Source organism: Vulpes lagopus, chromosome 19, assembly GCF_018345385.1.
Source record: "Vulpes lagopus strain Blue_001 chromosome 19, ASM1834538v1, whole genome shotgun sequence".
In the NCBI taxonomy this organism is placed as follows: Eukaryota; Metazoa; Chordata; class Mammalia; order Carnivora; family Canidae; genus Vulpes; species Vulpes lagopus.
Window position 1 is genome coordinate 108,571 of NC_054842.1, and position 14,589 is coordinate 123,159.

At 51.5% G+C, this 14,589-nt stretch overlaps 1 long non-coding RNA gene across 1 annotated transcript; it reads left to right on the forward strand.

The window, feature by feature from the left end:
* Positions 1-207: 207 nt before the first annotated feature.
* Positions 208-13,030, forward strand: LOC121478854. The gene is made up of 3 exons (XR_005984596.1): positions 208-364; positions 8,416-8,526; positions 11,924-13,030. It is a non-coding gene; the product is annotated as an uncharacterized LOC121478854 (long non-coding RNA).
* The last annotated feature ends 1,559 nt before the right edge of the window (positions 13,031-14,589 follow it).

Sequence of the window (14,589 nt, forward strand, 5' to 3'; positions counted from 1 at the left end):
CAGATCTGGAGACCCCTGGCAGCTGTCTACCGCCCCGGAGATGCAACCGACCCACACCCGTTCCAGATCGGTGACTCCATCCACGTCAGGAGACATCAGTCCAGGACCCTTGAGTCCCGCTGGAAGGGCCCGTACATCGTACTACTGACCACCCCAACCGCCCTAAAAGTAGACGGTATTACTGCTTGGGTCCAAGCCTCACACGTCAAGCGCGCCCCATCAACGAACACCGCTGACGCCAGCCAGGACGGATCGGGCGAGCCACCCCAATGGAAGCTCCACCGCACCCAAAACCCATTCAAGATAAGACTTTCAAAAATTGTTATATTCCTACCACTCCTAGCGCTTTTCACCCCCACCAAAGGTAACCATCATGCCCCTAAAAAAAAAAAAAAAAGTTAACCTGGCAGGTATTAACATCTGGGGGGGACAAGGTCAGGTCAATAACAAAAACTACTCCCATGGGAACCTGGTGGCCTAACCTATATCCTGACTTATGTAAATTAACCATAGGGGCCTAGAGAGGTATTCCGACACCTCTAAAGCCCCCCGGACGAAAAGGATTAGACCCCTGGGGAGGATGTGGGACTCCTAAGGAGGGCCATGTTACGCACCCTCCCCTTCTATGTCTGTCCGGAGTACCACAGAGATTGCAGGCTAAATCCCACCTGTGGAGGGGGGGGAATACTTCTATTGTAAAAATTGGGGGTGCGAGACTATGGAAGACACAGGATGGGAGGCCCTCCTCCTCCTGGGATTACATCACCGTCAAGGCTAACTATACTCACCCGGGTTACCAGGAACTCTGCAATATTGCCGCCCTTATTTTAGGGACTGACTCTTACCTGGTGCCCCACCCGGGAACTTGGTGGGCATGCAACAAAGGCCTCACTCCCTGTGTATCGGCTGAGATTCTAAATAACTCAAACGACTTCTGTGTCATGGTGCAGATCATGCCCAGGGTGTTTTATCACCCCGCCGAAACTCTAGAAAATCAATATGACAGACATCCCACCCGTTTTCGGCGCGAGCCTGTTTCCCTAACCTTAGCCGTTATGCTGGGACTAGGGGTCGCAACTGGGGTGGGTACTGGTGCAGCCGCCCTGATCCAGGGCTCACGATGTTATATAGAACTCCAAGCCGCTGTAGATGAGGATCTTCAGACACTGGAGCAGTCCGTTTCTAAGTTAGAACAGTCCCTCACCTCACTTTCAGAAGTAGTACTTCAAAACAGAAGAGGCTTGGATTTATTATTCCTGAAAGAGGGAGGACTGTGTGCGGCCCTGGGAGAAGAATGCTGTTTCTATGCAGACCACTCTGGAGTCATTAGGGACTCCATGGCCAAACTCAGAGATAGACTAAGTAAAAGACAAAGGGACGGAGAGGCCCAGCAGGGTTGGTTTGAAGGCTGGTTTAACCGGTCTCCCTGGATGACCACCCTAATCTCTACCATTATGGGCCCTCTAGTTATCCTGCTCCTGCTGCTAACTTTCGGCCCCTGCATCCTCAACCGGCTGCTCCAGTTCATCCGAGACAGATTGTCCATTACCCAAGCTCTGGTACTAACTCAACAATATCGGGCCCTTCAAACTGAAGAAATAAAAGTTCCCTAAGATTTTAAGGTTAAAATCAGTCCAAACAAAGAGGAGGGAATGAAGAACCCGCCCCCCCCCCCCCCCCCGCGAGTGGGACAAGGCCTAACCCTGAGGCAGCTCATCCAGGCGCCTCCCATGAATTCAAGTAACAAAAACATTCTGTTTTTCCGAGATAAGAAAACTATCCCCCCCTCGCCCTGACTGGGAAAGTCCCTGAACATGGTCGTGCTGACCTTCAAAGAAATCAATGATGTCATAACCCGAATGCTATGCTACTCCCACGGTTTTTTGCCTTTAAAAGATGCCTGTAATTGCTAATCGGGGCTCTGCCACCTCGGAGAGCCTGTTTGCGCAAACGTCCAATAAACCCTCTTGCTTGTTGCATCTGCCTGTCTGGGGTCTGAGTCTCTGGGGCGTCCACCGGGACGCGTTGGCACCCGTGAGCCAGGGTCCAAAACCCTTTTCTCCACATCCTCTCCAACATTTGTTGTTTCCTGCCTTGTTAATTTTCCCCATTCTCACTGGTGTGAGGTGGTATCTCATTGTGGTTTTGATTTGTATTTCTCTGATGGCAAGTGATGCGGAGCATTTTCTCATGTGCATGTTGGCCATGTCCATGTCTTCCTCTGTGAGATTTCTCTTCATGTCTTTTGCCCATTTCATGATTGGGTTGTTTGTTTCTTTGGTGTTGAGTTTAATAAGTTCTTTATAGATTTTGGAAACTAGCCCTTTATCTGATATGTCATTTGCAAATATCTTCTCCCATTCTGTAGGTTGTCTTTTAGTTTTGTTGACTGTATCCTTTGCTGTCCAAAAGCTTCTTATCTTGATGAAGTCCCAATAGTTCATTTCTGCTTTTGTTTCTTTTGCCTTTGTGGATGTATCTTGCAAGAAGTTACTGTGGCCAAGTTCAAAAAGGGTGTTGCCTGTGTTCTCCTCTAGGATTTTGATGGAATCTTGTCTCACATTTAGATCTTTCATCCATTTTGAGTTTATCTTTGTGTATGGTGAAAGAGAGTGGTCCAGTTTCATTCTTCTGCATGTGGATGTCCAATTTTCCCAGCACCATTTATTGAAGAGACTGTCTTTCTTTCAATGGATAGTCTTTCCTCCTTTATCGAATATTAGTTGACCATACATTTCAGGGTCCACTTCTGGGTTCTCTATTCTGTTCCATTGATCTATGTGTCTGTTTTTGTGCCAGTACCACACTGTCTTGATGACCACAGCTTTGTAGTACAACCTGAAATCTGGCATTGTGATGCCCCCAGCTATGGTTTTCTTTTTTAAAATTCCCCTGGCTATTCGGGGTCTTTTCTGATTCCACACAAATCTTAAAATAATTTGTTCTAACTCTCTGAAGAAAGTCCATGGTATTTTGATAGGGATTGCATTAAACGTGTAAATTGCCCTGCGTAACATTGACATTTTTACAATATTAATTCTGCCAATCCATGAGCATGGAATATTTTTCCATCTCTTTGTGTCTTCCTCAATTTCTTTCAGAAGTGTTCTATAGTTTTTAGGGTATAGATCTTTTACCTCTTTGGTTAGGTTTATTCCTAGGTATCTTATGCTTTTGGGTGCAACTGTAAATGGGATTGACTCCTTAATTTCTCTTTCTTCAGTCTCATTGTTAGTGTATAGAAATGCCATTGATTTCTGGGCATTGATTTTGTATCCTGCCACGCTACCAAATTGCTGTATGAGTTCTAGCAATCTTGGGGTGGAGGCTTTTGGGTTTTCTATGTAGAGTATCATGTCATCGGGGAAGAGGGAGAGTTTGACTTCTTCTTTGCCAATTTGAATGCCTTTAATGTCTTTTTGTTGTCTGATTGCTGAGGCGAGGACTTCCAGAACTATGTTGAACAGCAGTGGTGAGAGTGGACATCCCTGTCTTGTTCCTGATCTTAGGGGAAAGGCTCCCAGTGCTTCCCCATTGAGAATGATATTTGCTGTGGGCTTTTCGTAAATGGCTTTTAAGATGTCGAGGAAAGTTCCCTCTATCCCAACACTCTGAAGGGTTTTGATCAGGAATGGATGCTGTATTTTGTCAAATGCTTTCTCTGCATCTAATGAGAGTATCATATGGTTCTTGGTTTTTCTCTTGCTGATAAGATGAATCACATTGATGGTTTTATGAGTGTTGAACCAGCCTCGTGTCCCGGGGATAAATCCTACTTGGTCATGGTGAATAATTTTCTTTATGTGTTGTTGGATCCTATTGGCTAGTATCTTGTTGAGAATTTTTGCATCCATGTTCATCAGGGATATTGGTCTGTAATTCTCCTTTTTGGTGGGGTCTTTGTCTGGTTTCGGAATTAAGGTGATGCTGGCCTCATAGAACGAATTTGGAAGTACTCCATCTCTTTCTATCTTTCCAAACAGCTTTAGTAGAATAGGTATGATTTCTTCTTTAAACGTTTGATAGAATTCCCCTGGGAAGCCATCTGGCCCTGGACTCTTGTGTCTCGGGAGGTTATTGATGACTGCTTCAATTTCCTCCCTGGTTATTGGCCTGTTCAGGTTTTCTATTTCTTCCTGCTCCAGTTTTGGTAGTTTGTGGCTTTCCAGGAATGCGTCCATTTCTTCTAGATTTCCTAATTTATTGGCGTACAGCTGTTCATAATATGTTTTTAAAATCGTTTGTATTTCCTTGGTGTTGGTAGTGATCTCTCCTTTCTCATTCATGATTTTATTAATTTGAGTCTTCTCTCTCTTCTTTTTAATAATGTTGGCTAATGGTTTATCTATCTTATTAATTCTTTCAAAGAACCAACTCCTGGTTCTGTTGATCTGTTCCACAGTTCTTTTGGTCTCAATATCATTTAGTTCTGCTCGAATTTTAATTAACTGTCGTCTTCTGCTGGGGGTGGGGTCTATTTGTTGCTTTTTCTCTAGTTCCGTTATGTGTAAGGTGAGCTTTTGAATTTGAGTTCTTTCCAGTTTTTGAATGGATGCTTGTATTGCGATGTATTTCCCCCTCAGGACTGCTTTTGCTGCATCCCAAAGATTTTGAATGGTTGTATCTTCATTCTCATTAGTTTCCATGAATCTTCTCAATTCTTCCTTAATTTCCTGGTTGACCTTTTCATCTTTTAGCAGGATGGCCCTTAACCTCCACGTGTTTGTGGTCCTTCCAAACTTCTTGTTGTGATTAAGTTCTAATTTCAAGGCATTATGGTCTGAGAATATACAGGGACTATCCCGATCTTTTGGTATCGGTTCAGACCCAATTTGTGACCCAGTATGTGGTCTATTTTGGAGAAAGTTCCATGTGCACTTGAGAAGAATGTGTATTCAGTTGAGTTTGGATGTAAAGTTCTGTAGATATCTGTGAAATCCATCTGGTCCAGTGTATCATTTAAAGCTCTCGTTTCTTTGGATATGTTGTGCTTAGAAGACCTATCTAGTATAGAGAGAGCTAGATTGAAGTCACCAAGTATAAGTGTATTATTATCAAAGTATTTCTTCAGTTTGGTTATTAATTGGTTTAAATATTTGGCAGCTCCCACATTCGGGGCATATATATTGAGGATTGTTAAGTCCTCTTGTTGGATAGATCCTTTGAGTATGAGATAGTGTCCCTCTTCATCTCTCACTATAGTCTTCGGGGTAAATTTTAATTTATCTGATATAAGGATGGCAACCCCTGCTTTCTTTTGAGGACCATTTGAATGGTAAATGGTTCTCCAACCTTTTATTTTCAGGTTGTAGGTGTCCTTCTGTCTAAAATGAGTCTCTTGTAGACAGCAAATAGATGGGTCCTGCTTTTTTATCCAGTCTGAAACCCTGCGCCTTTTGATGGGGTCATTAAGCCCGTTCACGTTCAGAGTTACTATTGACAGATATGAGTTTAGTGTCATCATATCTATTCAGTCCTTGTTTTTGTGGATTGTTCCACTGAACTTCTTCTTAAAGGGGAATTTTAAGAGTCCCACTTAAAATTTCTTGCAGAGCTGGTTTGGAGGTTACATATTCTTTCAGTTCCTGCCTGTCTTGGAAGCTCTTTATCTCTCCTTCCATTTTGAATGAAAGCCTTGCTGGATAAAGTATTCTTGGTTGCATGTTCTTTTCATTTAGGACCCTGAATATATCCTGCCAGCCCTTTCTGGCCTGCCAGGTCTCTGTGGAGAGGTCTGCTGTTACCCTAATATTCATCCCCATAAAAGTCAGGGACTTTTTTTCTCTTGCTGCTTTAAGGATCTTCTCCTTATCTTTGGAATTTGCAAGCTTCACTATTAAATGTCGAGGTGTTGAACGGTTTTTGTTGATTTTAGGGGGGATCTCTCTATTTCCTGGATCTGAATGCCTGTTTCCCTTCCCAGATTCGGAAAGTTTTCAGCTAGGATTTGTTCAAATACATATTCTGGCCCTCTGTCCCTTTCGGCGCCCTCGGGAACCCCAATTAAACGTAGGTTTTTCTTCCTCAGGCTGTCATTTATTTCCCTTAATCTATCCTCATGGTCTTTTAATTGCCTGTCTCTTTTTTCCTCAGTTTCCCTCTTTGCCATCAACTTGTCTTCTATGTTACTCACTCGTTCTTCCACCTCGTTAAGCCTCATCGTTAGGACTTCTAGCTTGGATTGCATCTCATTTAATTGATTTTTAATTTCTGCCTGATTGGATAAATTCTGCAGTCATGAAGTCTCTTGAGTCCTTTATGGTTTTTTCTAGAGCCATCAGTAGCTGTATAATAGTGCTTCTGAATTGGCTTTCTGACATTGAATTGTAATCCAGATTTTGTAACTCTGTGGGAGAGAGGGCTGTTTCTGATTCCTTTTTTTGAGGTGAGGTTTTCCTTCTAGTCATTTTGCTCAGTGCAGAGTGGCCAAAAACAAGTTGTATTGGGAAAAGGAGAAAAAGAGAGAGAGAGAAGGAAAGAAAAGAGAAAAAGAAAAAGAGAAAGAAGAAAAAAAAGGGGAAAAAGAGAAGAAAAAGAGAAAGAAAAAGAAAGAAAGGAGAAAAAAGAAAAAAAAGGGTGGGGTGGGGTGGGGGAAGCAATCAGAAATCAAGAAGAAAGAAAGAAAAAAAAGCACAAAACAAAACAAAACAAAAACAAAAACAAAAACAAAAAAAAAAACAAAAAAAAACCACGGGGGAGTATCTTCCGATTCTGTATACTTTAAGTCCCTTGACTTCCCCTGGAACTGGTCCGACTCGCTGGTCTTCTGGGGGAGGGGCCTGCTGTGCTGATTCTCAGGTGTTAGCACTTGGGGGAGCTGCTCAGCCCCTGCCTGGTGCAGGGCTCAGTGGGGGTTGTTCACCCCGTGAGGCCCCAGGAGGAACAGCCGCAGTGGCGGGGCCAGCTCTGCAGCCCTGGAGTCAGCCCCCACAGTAGCTCCGGGGCTCTCCGTCTGCAGGGCCTGGGGGCTCCGGGTGGGGCCGCTGATCTGCTCAGTTCCAGGCAGGAGCGTCCTTGCTGACCTGGGCCCTCCCGGCCTCTGCCTGTCCTGGGGGAGGCCGGATCCTGGGCTGTGTCCCGGCGCCCTGTGCTCCGGGGCCTGCGCTGTTGGATTCGCGCTCCCGCCCCGCAGCCCCCTCCACGGAGCCGCCGCCCGAGCCCCTCCGAGCTGTTCCCGGAGCCGCGCCGCCCCCTCCGCGGAGCTTCTTCCTCCGCCCGAGCCGCCGCCGCCGCCGCCGAGCTGTTCCCGGAGCCGCGCAGCCCCCTCCGCGGAGCCGCCGCCCGAGCCCCTCCGAGCTGCTCCGGGTCCCGCCGAGCGCTGCAGCCCTTAGGGAGCTGGCGCATCTCCCCGGGGCGCAGTTCCTCTGTTACTGTCCCAGGGAGCCCGAGGGCATCCCCGCCTTTCTGGGGATCCTGCTCCAATTCCCCGGGAGGCCTTTCCGCGGGGCAGGTTGGTGCAGCTCCTGCTCCTCCGGGACGGGGCTCTCCTGTCCTGGGGACACTCACCCCGGCCTCAGCCCGGCTCCTCGCGGGGCCCCTCCCCCTTGGAGGCCTTTTGTTTCTTTATTTCTTCTTCCCCGTCTTCCTACCTTGATAGAAGCGCGAACTCTTCTCACTGGAGCGTTCCAGCTGGTCTCTCTTTAAATCTCAGGCCGAATTCGTAGATTTTCAGGATGGTTGGAAGGTTTTCTAGGTAATTTGTTGAGGACAGGTGACTTGGAGACCCTACTCTTCCGCCCGGTTTACCATTATCTTAAAATAAATTAATATTTGGGGGATCCCTCGGTGGCTCAGCAGTTTAGCGCCACCTTCAACCCAGGGCGTGACCCCGGAGACCCAGGATGGAGTCCCCTGTCAAGCTCCCCACAGGGAGCCTGCTTCTCGCTCTGCCTGTGTCTCTGCCTCTCTCTCTCTCTCTCTCTGTGTTTCTTTTTTTTCTTTTTTTTTTTTTTAATTTTTATTTATTTATGATAGTCACACACACAGAGGAGAGAGAGAGAGGCAGAGACACAGGCAGAGGGAGAAGCAGGCTCCATACACCGGGAGCCCGACGTGGGATTCGATCCCGGATCTCCAGGATCGCGCCCTGGGCCAAAGGCAGGCGCCAAACCGCTGCGCCACCCAGGGATCCCTCTCTCTGTGTTTCTCATGAATAATGAATAAATAAATAAAATCTTTTAAAAAATTAATATTTTAAAATACTGGTTTTAGTATCTAAGATGGTAAATATCAATAGGTATATATTAGAAAGAAAATCTCTGGAATAGATCATTTTGCCCCAGCTTTATTGAGATTTAACTCATGTATAATATTGTGAAATTTTAAAGTGTACAGTGTGCTGATTTGATACATTTATTTATTACAAAATGATAATCACTATAGCATTGGCCAATAGATATCTCCATCCTGTCCCAGGTCTGTCCCCTGTTACCGGGTCTGTCGGTGGGAAGAACACTGAGGATCTACTCTCTTAGCAACATTGAGTACATGATGCAGTCATGGGATTCCTGAATCTTGTGCCAGGAGGTCTGTACCCTTTGCCCAACATCTGCCCTTGTCCCCCAACCCCGCCACTCCACTTGTTTCTCTGAGTTCTGCTTCTTTAGGTTCCATGGGTGAGATGCTTGCTAATTTTTAGCCTTGCTGCAGCCTGCCTGCCTTCCTGTGGAGGGATGGCTGCCCTGGGGTCTGTCCGAGTGGCATGTGGAGATGAGCTGCGGATGGGGTGGTGGCTCCACCAGGCCTACCGTGGTGGGAGATCCGAGGCTCCCAGGCCCATCGTCAGAGCAGGGGCAGCCCTATTCAGCTGGGGCCTGGGCCAGTCCTGGCAGGTTCAGACTCAGGACACATTTCATTACCTCCCGCAGCCTTCCGCCAGTGCCCACACGGGAACGAGTCAGAGGGCATCTCTGGCAAAGTGCCTGCCATCTCCTCCTCCTGTCCCAATGTTTTTCTCAGTCCACTTCCTTTTCTCGGCCTCGGACCAGATGCTGACAGAGCCTGTTTCCCTAAGGCAGTGTCCCTGTCCCCAAGGCATAGGGCCCTGGGTGGCCAGGTCCGGGGCCTGGGAAATGTGGGGAGCTCTGGGGACCCAGCTCCAGGGGACGTGGGCCTCGTGCTGCAGCCCTCTGGTGGCTCCCTCTCACCCTTGGCTTGGGCTCAGGCCGCACTTTTGGAATCCTTCCAGACACCTGATTGAGGCCAACACCTGTGTGGATGCTGAGGTGTTTTCTGTTAGGTCTCGAGCTCAGGAATCCAGCCCCGTGCCAGGATACCTGGCCCTGGCCTGACACAGAGCTTGTCCCTCCTTGGACCCCACCCCTCCCAGAGATCGGTGGGTGAACATGCTCAGCAGGTGGGGAGCCCACCCAGGCAGGTGGAGAGTAGCATGGGAATCGCAGACTTGCTGTGTGGCCTTGGACAAGTGGCCCGCAGTCTCTGGGCCTCAGTGTTGGACCTGGTCATCCCTAAGGACTGATGGCTGCTCTGGACACAGTCTGGACCTGGCCAAGTCCAGGCAAAGGAAGGGTGACTGCATCCTGCTAAGCTAGTCCCTCTCCAAGAGACCACAGTCTCAGGCCACCGCCTGCAGAGGGGCTGCTCTAGCTGAGCTCCTGGGGGTGGGGGTGGAGTAGGGAGAAATGGTGTGATCCTCACCGAAGTCATAGAATCTTATCGAAGCCCCGTCTTTGATTCGGCCAGAAGCCCACAGAGGCCTGGGACCGCGGGAGCCCCGGGTCCAGGGCGGTCTGGGTGCCGGGCATCCCCGAACTCACTTCTCTGGGCTCAGGGAAGCCGCGTGAGGTGTGGAGGGCCACCTTCTGGGGGGCACAGTCTCCCTCCCCCCAGAGTGAGCGGGTAAGGCCAGGTGTCGGGGCAGCGCCGGGGCTCCCAGGACTTAATATCGATCAGTGTCCACAGCAGCTGATGCAGAGATGCATTTAGCGAGGCGTGGGTGCTGCTCCTCGGAGAAATTGAGGCTAATTGAGATTAACTGGTTTCCTGCCGCTTCTTCCTTCCTTCTAATCACCAGGAAATCTGCGGCTGGCTGAGCGGGGGGGCCGGAGAGCCAGTGCCCCCGGGAGTCCGGGGCTCAATTAAGCTGTGGCAAATTGGATTTCTGGCCGTGAGGCCACAGGGCTGGGGTTGGCATTGAGGCATGAGCTGCCAGATAGTATTAGGCCGAGAGCTGGCCAGATGGGTCCAGCCACTAATTCAATCTGGCTTCCCAGAAACAAGACTTGGGAGGGCCGGGCTGTGGGCCTGGAAGCTGCGACACTGGCTGGGAGGGGGGGGCGCGCCGTGGGGTTTCGAGACCCTGACAGCTGCTGATGGGTGGCAGTGTGGTGCCAGACAGTCAGATGGAGTCAGAGAGGGAGACAAACATGGAGACACTTAGGGGAAGCAGGACGACAGGACAGCGACCCAGCCACCCGGAAGCCGCAACTTCACTGCCAAGTGACCTCTGCAAAATGAGCGTTTTAGGGGTTGGCAGGAGAAGAGGTTGAGCGGAGAGAGCCCAGGAGAGGCAGACAGGCCCCGAGGGAGGCCGCGTGGAGGGCCAGGGTCGCCTGGTGCCTGGGGAGCGGGGCGGGAGCCGGGCCACGCCGCTGGGCAGTGGGAGCTCAAGCCAGTGCCGAGGGGCAGCCCTTTGTGTCAGCATTTTATTACCTTTTAGTGGCTGGCAATATCAGAGCCTTTATTTTAAGGAAGAAGAGTCCCTAACCTGGGCTTAAGCGGGCTCCCAGAGCGTCAGAGAGGCCCGTGGAAAAGACTGGAATGCTGGCTTTCTCCACCCCCCCCCCCCCCCCCCCCCGCACAGAATGTGGCCCTGGCTCTTGCGCAGGGGGGCCGCTCCCCAGTCCCAGCACCGAGGCCCGTGTCAGCCCTTTCTGGGCCCCAGCCGCCCGCAGGCAGAGCTTCAGTCCGATGGGCCTGGATCCAGCAGTTTCCTGCCGGCCCTTCGCCCCAGAGGCCTGTGTCCTGCCCACCCTCTGATACCCAGTCGTGTCATGTGTGAGCCCTCACGCCTTCCCTCCTTGGGACAAGCCCGAGAGGCCTGTAGAAATTGAGCTCACGCCAGGGCTGTGGCAGGCATCCATCTTAGCCCTGCAGGCCCCATTTCACGTTCTCCCTCCACACCCCAACCCAGATTGTTGCTCCCCGGTGCCCCTCACCTGCACCCAGTCAGCTGCCCAGGACCTCCTGGGGCACAGGGAGCCTTGGCTTTGCTGGTGGACACGGTGAATGAGGGAGGGCATGGACAGACTGGTTGTCCCCCCGGCTGCCTGGAGGAGTCACCGGGGGAGCTCTGAAAGCCGCCTGTGCCTGGATCCCACCCCCGAGATTCTGTAGTCCTTGACTGGGGTGTGGTCTGGACCTCAGGATTTATACAAGGTCCCAGGGGATCCTAATATGCATCCGGTGTCCTTGAGCTGAGGCAGGCTGAGCCAGGAGGTGTGCACCCCCGAGGTCACTGGACAGAGGCTCCAAGTCCGCCAGGCCTGCCTGGAACAGTTGTGTATTGAAGGGAGAAAGGTCAGGAGACAGAGTTGGAGAAGCTAAGTGAGGCCCAAGAGACCCATTTGTGGAAAGATGGTGAAGGTCCTGCAGGGAGGAGGTGGCTCTGGGAATCAGGGAGCTCCCGGGTGTGTGGGAAGGGGAGGGCAGGGTGCAGGAAGACAGGGTCCGGCTTCAGGCTGTGGGTGGGGGGAGAAAAAAACAGGAGCAGAGATTGGGGCAAGGACAGAGGGGATGCGGTGGGGGGACCAGTGTTCGCAGGGGGCTTGGGGATGTTTGTCCGTGATGTGCTGCTGCATGAGCCCCGCCTCCACAGCCTGGAGAAACCGCCTCTGACCATCTATGGCCCATTTTGGGGCTTTTGCAGTGAGATTTGCATCTTTTTTTTTTTTTTTTTTTTTAGGTTAGTATGCCGGCCTGGCTCCATTTGATGTCCCAGGGACAGAGTCTTCAGCAGGTGTTGTCCCTGCTGTGTTAGCAGAACGTGGGATGTGGGATGTCCTGTTCTGTGGGTTGCCCTGACCTGCAGCAGGAGGCTCTCCGATCCTTCCTTGGCCTGCAGCCTGCTTCCCCCCTCCCCTGGGTCTCCTGAATAGGTGGCTCTGGCAGGGGCTGGTGTTAGAACTTGGGTCCTGACCTGCCGCTGAAGCAGCCAGCCGCTGACAGAGGCTCTCCTCACAGCCCCCATTGGGCCCCCTGAGGCTGGGCTCCAGCGTCTTCTCCCAGTCTGCCTTGCACCCACTGGAGAGCGGGCCTGACCACTCTGGCCAGCATGACACTGGTGGGATTCCAGCCAGGGAGAGCGCGGTCAGGCCCAGTAGGGTAGAAGCACCTGGTACAAAAGTCCCTCCATGGGAAGTTTCCAGCAATGCTGCAGCACCGAGGTGACGTCAGGGACTCTGCGTCCGCTCGGCCAGCGGTGGCTGCTGGGAAGCTGGTTGGTGCAGCCCTCAGAGGAGGGAGGGAGGTCCTCGGTGGGCCTCAGCCTCAACCTGCAGATGCTTCCTCTTCTCCCCATCGCCTCACCGTGGCCTCTGACCTGTTGTGAAACGGACGCTGCGGGGAAGATCTAAGAGAATGGATGCAGAGTGCGCAACACAGGACCCCGTCCCGGGATGCACCCCACAGCAGGGCCTTACCTCCTAGCGCTGTCAGGAGCATGAGAGGTGTCCCGGGCCTTCACCTTCTCAGAGGCCACTTCTGAGCTCTACAGCTCAGCTGCGCCTTCCCTGGGCGGTCAGCGGCCCCTGCCGCGTGCTCTTACACGAAGTCGGGGGGCGTGGGCATGGGGGACACTGTGTCTTCAGTTGCCCTTCCTCCTGGGTCACAGTGAGACTCCCCTTTTCTCTGCCCAGCTTGGTCCTGGACACACCCTGGGGCTGTCTCTGAAGAAACCCCACACCCCCGCCCCCGTGAGTGGGACCAGGCCTAACCCTGAGGCAGCCCATCCAGGTGCCTCCCATGAATTCAAGCAACAAAAACATTCTGTTTTTCCGAGATAAGAAAACTATCCCCCCTCTCGCCCTGACTGGAAAGTCCCTGAACATGTTCGTGTTGACCTTCAAAGAAACCGTCATGTCATAACCCGAATGCTATGCTACTCCTGCGGTTTTTTGCCTTTAAAAGATGCCTGTAATTGCTAATCGGGGCTCTGCCACCTCTGAGGCAGAGAGCCCGTTTGCACAAACATTCAATAAACCCTCTTGCTTGTTGCATCTGCCTGTCTGGGGTCTGAGTCTCTGGGGCGTCCACCGGGACACATTGGCACCCGTGAGCCAGGTCCAACAAGATCACCCGTGAGACCCCACCTCCCTCCGCCTGGCCGCTGCTGGACTGGCATCCCACACCTCGCCTGGTGGTGCAGGTGCCGTGGCAGCCGCGTCCGAAGGCTGAGCGCCCTGGCTGGCTCCTTCTCTGCGACGTGGGCCCCACCGTGCCACCTGCTCTGTGACCCTCGGGGCCTGGCACTGTGGCTCCGACCCCCGAGACTCCATTCCCTCCCCCGCCAGGGTCTCTGCCAGTGGCAGCGGACAGCCCCCGGTGGCAGGGCCCACAGGCTCTGATAAAAGAAAAAAAAAAGGAGCCCTGGCCTTTCAAATCTCAATTTCCTCCCCATTTCCATTAAACAAAAGCCATGTAAGGGTAAATTTAATATTCTTTATTAAAGCCAGTGGTTAAAAATGGAATTGGGACTTTTGATTTCCATGCTCCCTGCCAAGGTGAGCTGTGCAGGGGGAGCGTGGGCAGCCTTCCGCTGCTTGGTACGCCCCGATCGGGGCTCCGTGGCCTTCACTGGTGCTCCTGCAAGAAGCGAGCTGCCCTCTGCCAAAGGTGTACGCCAGCGTTTGTGACTTGGGGTTTCACTGCGGGGAGTATCTGGGAAATGACCACTTGCTGATAATGGATTCACACAACAATTACCCATTTCAACCACCGGCACTGCCTCCTTGGACTCTATACCCTCACTCGCTGTCCTCATTCACGCGACAGGCCCTGACTGAGCACTCCCCGTGGCAAACATTGTTCCAGGCGTTGGGGACATGGGTGTGAAGAAGGCAGGATCCCAGGACCCTCCAGCACCTTGGCCTAAGCTGGTCAGGACGTAGCTGCCCAGAGGCAGGGATTGGCTTGGAAGTGGATACTTGGCTGGAAGCTTTCTTGTCTGGATGCTGCAGAGGGTAGCTGTGAGATCCCAAACAACTTTAGTCATTTTATAACGATGAGGGAAGTCAGGTGGGGGAGGAAATTCCTCAGGTGCGAGCAGAGCCCAGGGAACACCAAGAGCCAGCGCCAGGGCCCTGATCAAACTCTGCCTGAAGCCAGACCGGTTGCCAGATGGTGCAGTTTTGCCAGCCTATGCATTCCTTCTATCTAAACCTATTTATAGACAAAAGAGGCGTAACTAAAATGGGCAGGTGGTTTGTGCCTCCCACTTCCCTGACTCAGTATTGTGGGACGGTGGCCTCATTTGACAGATGAAGATAATGAAGCCAGAGCTTGAGTGATTTCTGGGGTCACCACCCGAGTAAGTGAGGGAGGTTAGGTTCCAGCTCAAGAAATTTAACACCA